Consider the following 14,760-nt stretch of genomic DNA (forward strand, 5'->3'; position numbering starts at 1 on the left):
TAGCAGATATGGTGAATTATCTGCCTTGATATTCTGGGTTATATGGCTGTGTGGAAGGACTCTAAGAAAACATAGCAATGGACCTCTGTCTCCAGCAGCAGATGCTGACGAGGAGTAAGAAAGAGAGAGGGAACAGAAGTGGTGGCAAGTAGGTAGTTTCAGGACAAATTACAGTCACTGTGTTTGCCTAGATGTCACCACTGCTGATGTCAGATCCAGCTAACAGCTTAGTCATCACCTTCTGAATGTGGGATTGTGTGAACGAACTGTCCTCTATGTCAGGCAGTGAAACATCTCTGGCTGCCCTGCATGTAACACTGCATCAGGCTTCTCTGGTGATGGCAGTTTACATTTAATTCCAATGTCGCCAGAACATTCAGCTGTAGTTTTCAGAATCCCTGGTGAAACTAGCATTGAGGTCAGTGCAGTCAGCTTGCAGGATGTTCCAGCCCTCAACATGTAGATTCAGAAGCCAACCCGAGTTCAATGGTACTTAGTTACTAGTGAGTGTGCATCAAAAGGGATCAATGGCCCCATTCTGGGAACCAGCTTAACAATGAAATGAAGTCTGAGTGTAGAAAGTCCAGAGCCAAATCTTTGCTCAGCAAGTAAAGATCATTAACTTTAAAGCCCTAAACCAGGGGTCCCCAAACTAAGGCCCGGGGGCCGGATGCGGCCCATCGAAGCTATTTATCCGGCCCCCATGGCACAAGGGCAGAAGTGGGTTGGGCTAAATGACTCAAAGGGTCTCTTCTTCTCTTACAACCATTATTATTATTATTATTATTATTATTATTATTATTATTATTATTATTATTATTTTATTAACATTGAGGCTGGGTGGCCATCTGTCAGGGATGCTTTGCTTGTGCTTTTGGTCCACAAAGGCAGAAGGGGGTTGGACTAAATGGCCCAAGGGGTCTCTTCCAACCCTCTTTTTTATTATTATTATTATTATTATTATTATTATTATTATTATTAACATTGAGGCTGGGTGGCCATCTGTCAGGGGTGCTTTGCTTGTGCTTTCGGTGCACAAAAGCAGAAGGGGATTGGACTCAATGGCCCAACAGGTCTCTTCCAACCCTCTTTATTATTATTATTATTATTACCATCAACACAACGACGTTGTATGACACAGCAAACAAGATAAATATGCTGGATTTCGTTTCACAAAACCACAAGTCGAACACTTCCCAAGTGTCTAGGACTGTGTGATGTATTTTCTGATGATGTGTGCAGATCCCAGCAGGGTGGCCTTTTGCAGTTGGCAGATGGTGATTTTGTCAATGCCTATTGTTTCCAAATGCCGGCTGAGATCTTTTGGCACGGCACCCAGTGTGCCCATCACCACCGGGACCACCTGCACTGGTTTCTGCCAGAGTCTTTGAAGTTCAATCTTGAGGTCCTGATAGCGGCTGAGTTTTTCCTGTTGTTTTTCATCTATGCGACTGTCACCTGGGATGGCAACATCAATGATCCAAACCTTGTTCTTTTCCACAACTGTGATGTCTGGTGTGTTGTGTTCCAGAACTTTGTCAGTCTGGATTCGGAAGTCCCACAGTATCTTTGCGTGCTCATTTTCCAAGACTTTTGCAGGTTTGTGATCCCACCAGTTCTTTGCTGCTGGGAGGTGGTACTTGAGGCATAAGTTCCAATGAATTATTTGGGCCACATAGTTGTGTCTCTGTTTGTAGTCTGCCTGTGCGATTTATTATTATTATTATTATTATTATTATTATTATTATTATTATTAACATTGAGGCTGGGTGGCCATCTGTCAGGGATGCTTTGCTTGTGCTTTTGGTGCACAGAGGTAGAAGGGGGTTGGACTAAATGGTCCAAAGGGTCTCTTCCAACCCTCTTAATTATTATTATTATTATTATTATTATTATTATTATTATTATTATCATTGAGGCTGGGTGGCCATCTGTCAGGGATGCTTTGCTTGTGCTTTTGGTGCACAGAGGTAGAAGGGGGTTGGACTAAATGGCCCAAAGGGTCTCTTCCAGCCCTCTTTATTATTATTATTATTATTATTATTATTATTATTATCATTGAGGCTGGGTGGCCATCTGTCAGGGGTGCTTTGCTTGTGCTTTTGGTGCCAGAGGCAGAAGGATGTTGGACTCAATGGCGCAAGGGGTCTCTTCCCACCCTCTTTATTATTATTATTATTATTATTATTATTAACATTGAGGCTGGGTGGCCATCTGTCAGGGATGCTTTGCTTGTGCTTTTGGTGCACAGAGGCAGAAGGGGGTTGGACTAAATGGCCCAAAGGGTCTCTTCCAACCCTCTTTGTTATTATTATTGTTATTATTATTATTAATTATTATTAATTATTATTGCTTGGTGGCCGACTATAGCCCGGCCCTCCAACGGTCTGAAGGATCGTGAACTGGCCCCCTGTTTTAAAAGTTTGGGGACCCCTGCCCTAAACGGTTCGGGTCCAGGCTACTTGACCGATCACATCTCCTCTTACAAACCAGTCCTGGCACTGCAGTCAGAGGAGGAAGCCCTGCTCTCGGTCCCACCCCCATCTCAAGTGCGGCTGGTGGGAACATGAGAGAGGGCCTTCTCCGTGGCTGTCCCCCACCTCTGGAACTCCCTTCCTAAAGAAATAAGGCTGGCCCCCTCCCTCCTCTCCTTCAAAAAACAACTAAAGACCTACTTCTGCTCATTAGCATATGGAGAGGAGGATTAATTAATGAGAGACCACTTTCAGATCCTTATTGAGAACTATGCTATATCTGGGTTCTGTTAGTCTATGTCAGCCCATATACCACCGTAGGCCACATAATCCAACCCACGTAATTCTGTTGAACTTCAGTTGACCTTTTAAATTACTGTGAACGTTTATTTAGATTTTATGTCACTATATAATTCTTGTCTGATTCTGTCTGACTATATTGATGCTATACTCAATTCACTGATACTAAGATTAATTTGATGTTAAGTTTTAGATGCTGTAATCATATGTGGGGTCTTGTTGGGATTTTATGTCAATATTTATCTGTTTTTTGAAAGCACTGAATGTATGCCGTTATTTGTTGGAATCTGAGCTGAGTCCCTTCAGGGAGATAGGTTGGAATAGAAATAAAGTATTATTATTATTATTATTATTATTATTATTATTATTATTATTATAGTAGAGTCTCACTTATCCAAGCTAAATGGGCTGGCAAAACCTTGGATAAGCGAATATCTTGGATAATAAGGAGGGATTAAGGAAAAGCCTATTAAACATCAAATTAGGTTATGATTTTACAAATTAAGCATCAAAACATCATGTTATACAACAAATTTGACAGAAAAAGTAGTTCAATACGCAGTAATGTTATGTTGTAATTACTGTATTTACGAATTTAGCACCAAAATATCACGATATATTGAAAACATTGACTACAAAAATGCATTGGATAATCCAGAACCTTGGATAAGCGAGTCTTGGATAAGTGAGACTCTACTGTATTATCAAAGTGCTGGTGCCACGTTTGGTGGAAGGGCTTGGACAAGCTTGGTTCTCCCAACCTCCTTGGAATATCAACACACACAAGCACACAAAAGCTAACCAGGGACAGGCCTTGATCTTGTTAGTCTCAAGTAAGATGCATCTACTGAATCAAGAGTATTCATTTACCTGTATGCTGATTTGCTTTCAATGTAACACAAGTTTTGTTCCTGGGTTGTAAATGTCATTTCCTAATTGGTTCTATCATTAAAAACATGGAAAAAGTTTATTAAACTGCAAAAACTTTGTTTTTGCAGGACAGCCTGCAGCACATTGCACTATAGTTTTTCAATGAATATCTCATAGAGTCTTAAACAATACAACATAGTTTGCGGCAGCCACAATATCAAAGTTTCTGAAGTATAACAACTATTTTCAAATAGTGCCACACAAATAGGAAATAACACTTTCAAACCAGGAATAGAAAATTTGTCAAGATATTGTTACATAGTGTAATTGGGTCTACTCTATTTCAGACACAGTGTGAAATCCAAATTTGGTGTTTACTTGCACTGAGCAGGGTTGGGTCGGGGTTTATTGAAGAACAATTGTATTTCAGTAGCTATCATGCTTTGTAAGCCTAAAGTCCCATATCCATTTCCTCAAGGTTCTTAGTAGACAGCCAACAGTGTAGTGAGTTGAGTGTTGGCTTAGGAATTTGGGAAATCATAATTGAATTCCCACTCAGCTAAGGTAACCTTGCACAAGTTATACAGTCTCTGCTAAAGAGGACGGGAGCATCTACATTGTAGAATGAATGTAGTGTGACACCACTTTAACGGACATGGCCCAATGCTATGGAATCATGGCAGTTGCCATTTTACAAGATCTTCTGCCTTCTCTGCCAAAGAGTGCTGGTGCCTCACCAAACTACATATCCCAGGTTTCTTAAAGTCAGTGGTGAACTTTCTCTGAATGAATCCTGCTGAAAAAACCCTATCACAGGATCACCATAACCCAAAGAGCAGACAATAACAACAACAACAACAACAACAACAACAACAACAACGTTCAGTTAATACCATGGGGTGGGGTGAGAATGTGGAGGGATGGGTGTGCTGTTTGTGATGCGTGCAAGGAAAAGCATTTCATTTTGTTGTGCAATGTACAATGACAATAAAGTTATTCTATTCTAAATTTCTTCAACTGTTAGACCCCGTTGACAGTAAGGCACACCCTAATGTCACTACTAACAGCCATATAACCCAGAATATCAAGGAAGTAAAAAACAGGGTTAAAAGCCATGTCCATTGGAAGAACATAAAATTTGAAAGGAATAACTAGCAAAATGTATAATAGTTGAAATTGAAGAAGAATAAACAAATAATAATACTCTCAGGAAGGTATGGGAAGAAGATTTGGGGATTGAAATAAGTGATATGGAATGGACACAACTATGGGAACATTTTAAAAACTTATCAATATGTGTTAAAGAAAACGATTATAAATTAATATGGAAATTGTATCTAATACCAGTAAAAATAGCTAACATGAACAAAAATAATTCAACAATTGTTGGGGGGTGTCAAAAAGTTGGAACATACATGCATATCTGGTAACAATGTAAATATGTAAGAATTTTTTGGGGGAAAGTATTTGGAGAAATAGAAGATATTATGAAGATAAAAATGGAAAGAATTCCTAGAGTAGCTTTATTATCATTGTATAATAAAAAATAGGGGGGGGGACACAATATCCAACCTATTAACAATAGCAAGGTTGCTTATAGCAAGGAACTAGAAAGGAGAAATAAATATACAAATGGAAGAATGGTATAAGGAATTATGGAAATTGGCAATAAATGATAAGTTGACATGTAATTTAAAAGTTAAAGGAATACTATGGAAAAAATGATTTTGACGAGGTTTGTGGAAAATTTATAGAAAAGGGATTTTAAAAGAAGAATGGAGAATTACCTCCACAAGAGGAAATGAAATTTTGGACAGAAAATATAAAAAGAAGTGACTCAGGGAGAGGGAGGCACCAGGGTGAACGATAGAAATATAGACAAGAGTGGAATGCACAGTAGATATTACAGGAAACAATATGTCTACTGCATTATATATATATCACAATTGTACTAACTCTTTTTATTATATATATATATATATATATATATATATTTAAAAACATGCCCATATTGGCACCTGTTGACCCAATGGATTGCGTTGGCTGGCTCTACATTGCCATGTATGGTGTTTGAAACTACACTATATTGGTATAGAATACTATAATGCAGTTTATATTGCACTGAACTGCATGATATGGTTCTACACTAATGATACAATGCCATAGCAGTGCAAAACCACCCAGCGGGTTTGCTTAGGTAAGGTATATCCAAGAGGTGAGAGTGCTCATTCTTTGCTCTGAAACACAACCTACTTGTACGGTGGTCTCCCATCCAAGTGAACACTTCTCCTTCCAAACTCCTAAGAAGGACTCAAGCAGGAAAACCAAATGTAACACCCAATTCTATTTATATTTACTTCATTTATATCCCGCTCCATCTCCCCATGGGGACTCAGGGCAGCTCACAACATAAAAGGCAAACATGCAATGCCATAAAAACATCAATAAATTAAACAGTGCAAATAAACAGTACAAACATTCAACCTGATAACAAATCACAACAAGAGCAGTAAAACACACTACACAGGCCTCTTCCTCACAGCTGAATAAAATCCCACATTATCTGCTTTGAATTGGGTTATATGGCAGTGTGGACTCTGGGCCCTTCCACACAGCCCTATATCCCAGAATATCAAGGCAAAAAATCCCACATTATCTGCTTTGAATTAGAATATATGGCAGTGTGGACTCAGATATCCCAGTTCAAAGCAGATATTATGGGATTTTCTGCCTTGGTATTCTGGGATATAGGGTTGTGTGGAAGATAAAAGGGTAAAGGTAAAAGCAGCTTGGCGGTTTAACCCACTACGCCACCGGGGGCTCGTGGACTCAGATAACCCAGTCCAAACCAGGTATTGTGGGTTTTTCTGCCTTGATATTCTGGGTTATATTGCTACAGAAGTGCCCACAGTATCAATAAAAATAGGGTTAAAAGCATATTGTCAGCTGTTCACCCAATTGACTGCATTGGCTGGCTCTACACTGTCATGTGGGGGCCCCGGTGGTGTAGTGGGTTAAAGTGCTGAGCTGCTGAACCTGCTGACCAAAAGCTTGGCAGTTCGAATCCGGGGAGCGGAGTGAGCTCCTGCTGTTAGTCCCAGCTTCTGCCAAACTACCAGTTCGAAAACATGCAAATGTGAGTAGATACCACTCCGGTGGGAAGGTAACGGCGCTCCATGCAGTCATGCCAGCCACATGACCTTGGAGGTGTCTATAGATAACGCCGGCTCTTTGGCCTAGAAACGGAGATGAGCATCACCAACTCCCAGAGTCAGACACAACTAGACTTCATGTCAGGGGAAAACCTTTATGTTTACCTACACTGTCATGTAATGCCATTTGAAACTACACTATATTGGCATAGAATCATATAAGCAGTTTGTACTGCACTGAACTGCATGATTAGGGGCCCTTCCACACAGTCATATAATCCTGAATATCCACAATATCTGCTTTGAACTGGGTTATCTGGGGGGCCTTTCCGCACAGTCCTATATCCCAGAATATCAAGGCAAAAAATCCCACAATATCTGCTTTGAACTGGGTGATCTGAGTCCACACTCAGATAATGTGGGATTTTCTGCCTTAATATTCTGGGATATAGGGCTGTGTGGAAGGACCCTGAGTCCACACTGCCATATACAGCAGAGTCTCACTTATCCAAGCTAAACGGGCCGGCAGAAGCTTGGATAAGCAAATATCTTGGATAATAAGGAGGGATGAAGGAAAAGCCTATTAAACATCAAATTAGGTTATAATTTTACAAATTAAGCACCAAAACATCATGTTATACAACAAATTTGATAGAAAAAATAGTTCAATACGCAGTAATGTTATGTTGTAATTACTGTATTTACAAATTTAGCACCAAAATATCATGATACAGTAGAGTCTCGCTTATCCAACCTTCGCTTATCCAACATTCTGTATTATCCAACGCAGTTTGCCTTTTAGAAGTCAATGTTTTTGTAGGCAATTTTGCAATACATTGTGGAGTTTTGGTGCTAAATTCGTAATTACAATAATTATTACATAATGTTATCATGTATTGAACGGCTTTTTCTGTCCATTTGTTGTAAAACATGTTATTTTGATGCCCAATTTGTAAAATCATAACATAATTTGACATTTAATAGGCTTTTCCTTAATCACTCCTTATTATCCAACATTTTCACTTATCCAACGTTCTGCCAGCCCGTTTATGTTGGATAAGTGAGACTCTACTGTATATTGAAAACATTGACTACAAAAATGGCTTGGATAATCCAGAAGCATGGATAAGCGAGGCTTGGATAAGTGAGACTATATTCCAGTTCAAGGCAGATAGAGATTTTCTGCCTTGATATTCTGGGATATAGGACTATGTGGAAGGACCCTGAGACCACACTGCCATATATTCCAGTTCAAGGCAGATAATGAGAGATTTTCTGTTTTGATATTCTGGGATATAGGACTATGTGGAAGGGCCCTGAATCCACACTACCATATATTCCAGTTCAAGGCAGATAATGAGAGATTTTCTGCTTTGATATTCTGGGATACAGGACTATGTGGAAGGACCCTGAGTCCACACTGCCATATATTCCAGTTCAAGGCAGATAATGAGAGATTTTCTGCTTTGATATTCTGGGATATAGGACTATGTGGAAGGACCCTGAGTCCACACTGCCATATATTCCAGTTCAAGGCAGATAATGAGAGATTTTCTGCTTTGATATTCTGGGATACAGGACTATGTGGAAGGACCCTGAGTCCACACTGCCATATATTCCAGTTCAAGGCAGATAATGAGAGATTTTCTGCTTTGATATTCTGGGATATAGGACTATGTGGAAGGACCCTGAGTCCACACTGCCATATATTCCAGTTCAAGGCAGATAATGTGGGATTGTATACAGCTGTGTGGAAGGGGCCATGGTTCGACACAGCTGATACAACGCCATAGCGGCGCCAAACCAGCCATGAGGTTTGCTTAGGTAAGGAATATTCCGAGGCGGGACTGCCCATTCCTTGCTATTTGTATGGCGGTCTCCCATCCAAGTGAACACTTCCCCTTCCGAACTCCTCAGAGGGACTCCATGCAACGCCCAACTCTGACTGACTGCACAGCTTCCAAGTTCGACACACTCATGCCATTCCGCCTTCCAAACCAATTGCAACCGACGAATACAAAAAATCCAGAGAGCCATCCACCGCTTCGCCTTCCTCCCTTAATTGAACGCTATCGAGAGCAAAACAACACAAGGGGAGACGAGGCTTTGCCCCTGAGGAGAGGAAGCATCCACTACGGGGCTTTGCGCTCTCTTCGCCAACATCCCGCAGGAAATTCAAAACAAAACAGGAGGAGAAAAGACACCGAGGAGGAAAAGGCATCCCCCTTTTCACTTTCAGGAAGGGAAGAAGAAAGGCAAAGAGACTCACCTGGGAGCCGCTGGCCTCTGTGTGTGCGTGCGTCTCTCTCTCCAGCCCGGTTCTCTTTCAGCAATCCTGGCGAGGCTGCGCTGATGGGGCCCTGCCGGTAGAGGGCGCCGCAGAGACGGAGGCTGCTGTTGCGGAGGAGGAAGAGGCTTCAGAAACCCTGTCAATGGGACGCAATGGGAGGCTGTGGATTGAGGGACGGCGAGAGACTTCGAGAGGGAGGTCCTAGAGGTGGCGCCTCCTCCGGGCGGGGCCAGGGAAGGAGACTTAACGCCTCATTACATTGAGAGGGGAACGCGTGGGCGACGGTCCCTTTAAGAGTCGAGAATCGCCCCTCTTCTATCGTCAGCAGTCCCCTTTGGAGCTCTGCCTCCCCATCACACTCTCACCTGGGAACTTAAGAGCTGGCAATACATTCATCACCAGGTCGGTATTGCAGTAGAGTCTCACTTATGCAACATTCGCTTATCCAACTTTCTGGATTATCCAACGCATTTTTGTAGTCAGTATTTTTAATACATATTGATATTTTGGTGCTAAATTTGTAAATACAGTAATGACTACATAGCATTACTGCGTATAGAAATACTTTTTCTGTCAAATTTGTTGTATAACATGATGTTTTGGTGCTTAATTTATAAAATCATAACCTAATTTGATGTTTAATAGGCTTTTCCTTAATCCCTCCTTATTATCCAACATATTCGCTTATCCAACATTCTGCCGGCCCGTTTATGTTGGATAAGTGAGACTCTACTGTACTTTTTTTGTTTTTAAACAGGAGAAACAGCAATATCCCAAAGCCAAGAGATCCCTTGCCCTGCCCAAAGCCCCTTACAATAAAGGAGACAGACAACAGGGTTGTTGTATGTCTTTTGGGCTGTATGACCATGTTCCAGAAGTATTCTCTCCTGACGTTTCGCCCACATCTGTGGCAGGCATCCTCAGAGGTTGTGAGGCATGGAGAAACTAGGCAAGCCAAGGAAAAAATATATATCTGTGGAGAGTCCAGGGTGTGACAGGAGTCCTTTGTCAGTTGGAAGGCAGCGTTAATGTTTCAGTTAATCACCCTAATTAGCATTGGAAAGGTTTGTCTCTTGCCTGGGGGCAGACCTGTAGCGAGGGGGGGGGGGGGTTAGGGGTTCAAACCCACCACCACCCTGAAATTTTTCACGTTATAAAAAAAACCTGGTTTACTCATGAATTTTAACTGGTTAACCAAATCCCCATGCTAGTCTATGAGACGCAAAACATTCAGAGTCCCTCCAGGCACTATCTCAAGCAGATATTGACAGGTTTGTAGGGGGGGGGGGGGTGCTAGGGGTTCAACCCCCCCCCCCCCCACACACACACACACACAAATTTCAAAACCCCTCCTGAATTTTTTTTCTGGCTACGGCCCTGCCTGGGGAGCATCCTTTGTTCAGTCATTAGCCATCCCTGGAGCTCCTCTGCCCTCAGAGTGTTGCTTCCCATCTTCTGTTTTGATTTTAGAGTTTTTTAATACTGGTAGCCAGATTTTGTTCATATTCATGGTTTCCTCCTTTCTGTTGAAGTTGTCCACATGCTTGTGAATTTCAGTGGCTTCTCTGTGTAGTCTGACATGATAGTTGTTGGAGTGGTCAAGCATTTCTTTGTTCTCAAATAATATACTGCTTCTGCTCCAAAGCCCATAGGATTAAAAAGACAGTGATCCAGGCTAAAGCCATTGCTTTCCGTGGGAGCCTATCGTTCAGCACCAAAGCGCATAGGATTAAAAAAAACAGTGATCCAGGCTAAAGCCATTGCTTTCCATAGGAGCCTATGGTTCTGCCCCAAAGCCCATAGGATAAAAAAGACAGTGATCCAGGCTAAAGCCATTGCTTTCCATGGGAGCCTATGGTTCTGCCCCAAAGCCCATAGGATAAAAAAGACAGTGATCCAGGCTAAAGCCATTGCTTTCCATGGGAGCCTATGGTTCTGCCCCAAAGCCCATAGGATAAAAAAAACAGTGATCCAGGCTAAAGCCATTGTTTTCCATGAGAACCTATGGTTCTGCCCCAAAGCCCATAGGATAAAAAAGACAGTGATCCAGGCTAAAGCCATTGCTTTCCATGGGAGCCTATGGTTCTGCCCCAAACCCCATAGAACAATATTGTTTCATTTGTCATTGTGATATTGCACACCACAAAAAACACACCCATCCCTTCACACACCCTGCCACCAATGCCACATCGGTGCAAAATCGCAGAGTTCAACATAGCCACAGCTCGTGGATAAAAACGATGTTTCTGTCTGTCCTTGTCTTTGTCACCCTGTACCATCTGCCATATGGTAATCATTTAAAAAAGAATGTTTTATTGGACTTTTTATTTCATGTCAGGAGCGACTTGAGAAACTGCAAGTCACATCTGGTGTGATAGAATTGGCCATCTGTAAGGACGTTGCCCAGATATTTTGATGTTTTTACCATCCTTGTGGGAGGCTTCTTTCATGTCCCCGCATAGGGTGCTGGAGCTGATAGAGGGAGCTCATCCGCGCTCTTCCCCCGGTTGGATTTGAACCAGCATCCTTCCGGTCAGCAAACCAACCTTCAAGTCATCAGTCCTGCCAGCACAAGGGTTTAATCCACAGCACCACCAGGGGCTCCTTTATTGGATATAACCTATTGGAAATAACTGCACCCAGTCTCTGGACAGATATCCCTTTGGAAATAAATGGCAATCACAACCTTATTGAAAAGGAAAAATTATGTCATATCCGTTTGGCAAATGTGAATCTCCTTCTAAAAACCACTAGTCAAGAAAAGCATGACCTTGTTAGAAGTCAACCCTCTGAACAAGTGATATTCATAAACATTCATGTAATGGCACACAGGTAGCTCAGCAGTTAAACTGAAGAACGGTGTCTTTGAACTGCCAAGGATAAAGACATGCCACTACAAAAATATATTTGTTTAGCAGAGAATGGTTGTTTCTTTGAAGTTGAAATTGCAGTAGCAGTTTGCCCAAAAGATATACACACCCTTGTAACCTCTTATCTTATTTACTCACAAACATCTTGTATTATTTCACCATACAGATACATTTCTTATTAAAGTTCAGTTATAGATAGGATGTAGTTCTTTCTGTGTGTTGAGTACACAGAGTATCATTCTTAATCAATAGTCCATAGTCTTTAGGTATAGTTGTATTCACTGAAGTCCGTAAGTCATACTTCTGTACTGAAGTCCAAACAGCAACATGCATCCATCTCCACTGAGGTGTAAAGCAGATACAACCACCGCCACTGAGGTGTTAAGTGGGCACTGAATACAAAATGGAGTCCTAAGTCTGAACATACTCAGTACAATCACATGTCTATAACCTCTCCTACACCAAAGAGGTACAATCAAACTGGCAAATCAACAGACACATAAAATACAGGTTAGCAAACATATACTGTAGAGTCTCACTTATCCAACATAAACGGGCCAGCAGAATGTTGGATAAACAAATATGTTGGATAATAAGGAGGAATTAAGGAAAAGCCTATTAAACATGAAATTAGATTATGATTTTACAAATTAAGCACCAAAACATCATGTTTTACAACAAATTTGACAGAAAAAGTAGTTCAATACGCAGTAATGTTATATAGTAATTACTGTATTTATGAATTTAGCACCAAAACATCACAATATATTGAAAACATTGACTACAAAAACATTGACTACTAAAAGGCAGACTGCGTTGGATAATCCAGAATGTTGAATAAGCGAATGTTGGATAAGTGAGACTCTACTGTACATTAACAAGTAAATTGTGAAAGGCTTGGGAGGTTGCTATTTCCAACATGTTTACTAATTTATATTCCACTTTATCTCTCCATACTGAGACTCAAAGCGGCTCACAATTTAAAAAAATTACAACTTATAATATATAAATATACAATAATAAAACAGTATATCATTATATATTATTCTATATTACCAGTATGACCATATTTAATATGTTAGTATTATTATATTACAATATCATTACTATATATTACTATATTATATTATTAGTAGTATTATTTTGCTGGGTGAGATAGATCCCCAATAATACTCTGAGCTTTCTTAAGGCAGCGAAAATTATAAAGTTCTTCCAAAGAGGGGAAAAAGAGGGCAACCAATGATTCTGTGTGCAGAAGTGATGACCTTTTGGAGCGCCTTCCTATCTGCCATTGTGCAATTACCAAACCACAAGCAGATGCAGGAGGTTAAGACACCCTCTAGAGCACAGCAGTATAAAGTCACCAGCAGTTTTTCATTCAGCTGGTGGTTCCTTGGGAGTCTCAGGTAGTACAGTCTCTGCTGGGCCCTCTTCACCAGCCGTGTAAACGTTCCAGGTCAGATCCTCCTACACAGTGACACCCATGAACTTAAAACTGGTCACCTGCTCCACTTGATCTCCATTTATGATCAAGGGTTGAATTTCTGGTCTGTTCTTCCTATAGTCCATTATGAGCTTCTTGGTCTTATTGGTATTAAGAACCAGATTATTGTCCCTGCACCTCGAAAGCAGCCAACCCACCTCACCCCGATAGGCAGACCCTTCAGAGATAAGCCCCACCACGGTTGTATAATCTGCAGATTTGGTAATTAGATTGCTATAGTGGATGAGGATAAAATCATATGTGTACAAAAGTGTACAAAGTGAAAAGCAGAGGACTCAACACACAGCCCTGTGGCATCCCCAGTATTGAGAGTGAGAGCTGAAGAGATATGATTCCCTAATCTAAACCTCTGGGAACGTCCAGACAAGAAGTCCATTATCCAGGAACAGATTGAATATCACAATCCAAGATCCGCGAGTTTAGACACCAGTCTATGTGGAAGGATTGTGTTGAATGAAGAACTAAATTCTGCAAAAAGCATCCCCACATAGCTCACCCAGGTTAAAACCATTGCTATGTGGCCTCCACCCAGATAATGGAACAGTACCCAAAGTTGGGCTTGTTGGGTCTGTTTGCCAATTTTGGTCCAGATCCTCCGACAGCTGGGTTCACAGTGCTCTCTGAATGCGGGTGAACTACAACTCCCCAAATCAAGGTTCATGCAGAACCCCCATGTTGGTCGTGGGGTTCTGTGTGCCAAACTGGGTCCTGATCCATCATTGGTGGGGGTCACAATGCTCTCTGGAAGTGAGCCAATAGGAAATAGGCTGCAAGCATACTCACTCACATACATACGTACATACGTTCAGTTTTATTATATAGATATAGATATATAGATTATGTATGAAGCTGCTTTTCAAAGAAGCGCAGCTTAACTCTGCCTCGGAAACAATGACCTTATTTACTGGAGTCGAATGCGCCATCAAATTTCATGCGAACCTCCATTTTCAAAACTCTGAAACCTAAAAAAGGTATTTGCTGGCAAATGTAAAAAATGTAAAGGCCTGGGCCTTTAGAAAAGTGCGAAGCATGTCGCTAGGCAGAGGCATGCCTCTTGCTTCCCTGGGTCCAAGCGCCTGGCGGAGGGAGAAGTTTCCTCTCTACGCTAGACGCCTGGGCCTACAGATCGGCTTATCCGATAAAACCTGGTATCCGAGTTTCGGTCCGCCCGTTCAAATCAGATAACCAGGGTTCTACTGTACTTTCAAAAGGCGGAAGAAATGTCCGATTCCATTTCCAGGTTACTGGCAGGAATTCAAAGCCCGGTCTAAGTCAACAAGCTACTGCTGCCAAGTTGTAA

General features: G+C 41.4%; 1 protein-coding gene across 5 annotated transcripts in view; it reads right to left on the bottom strand.

Annotated features, from left to right (window-relative positions):
• Nucleotides 1-14,760, bottom strand: part of LOC100564981 (protein FAM163A) — a 161,063-nt gene that overhangs the window by 128,570 nt on the left and 17,733 nt on the right. For 2 of the 5 annotated variants that reach the window (XM_062977748.1, XM_008108918.3), the window contains exon 2: nt 9,066-9,190. The gene's annotated coding sequence lies outside the window, so the exon portion shown is untranslated. Of the gene's footprint in view, nt 1-238; nt 641-9,065; nt 9,285-14,760 lie in introns of those variants that run through there. The other 3 variants (XM_008108917.3, XM_062977749.1, XM_062977750.1) reach the window with 2 other exon arrangements.

Source organism: Anolis carolinensis, chromosome 4 (genome assembly GCF_035594765.1).
Source record: "Anolis carolinensis isolate JA03-04 chromosome 4, rAnoCar3.1.pri, whole genome shotgun sequence".
Lineage (NCBI taxonomy): Eukaryota > Metazoa > Chordata > Lepidosauria > Squamata > Dactyloidae > Anolis > Anolis carolinensis.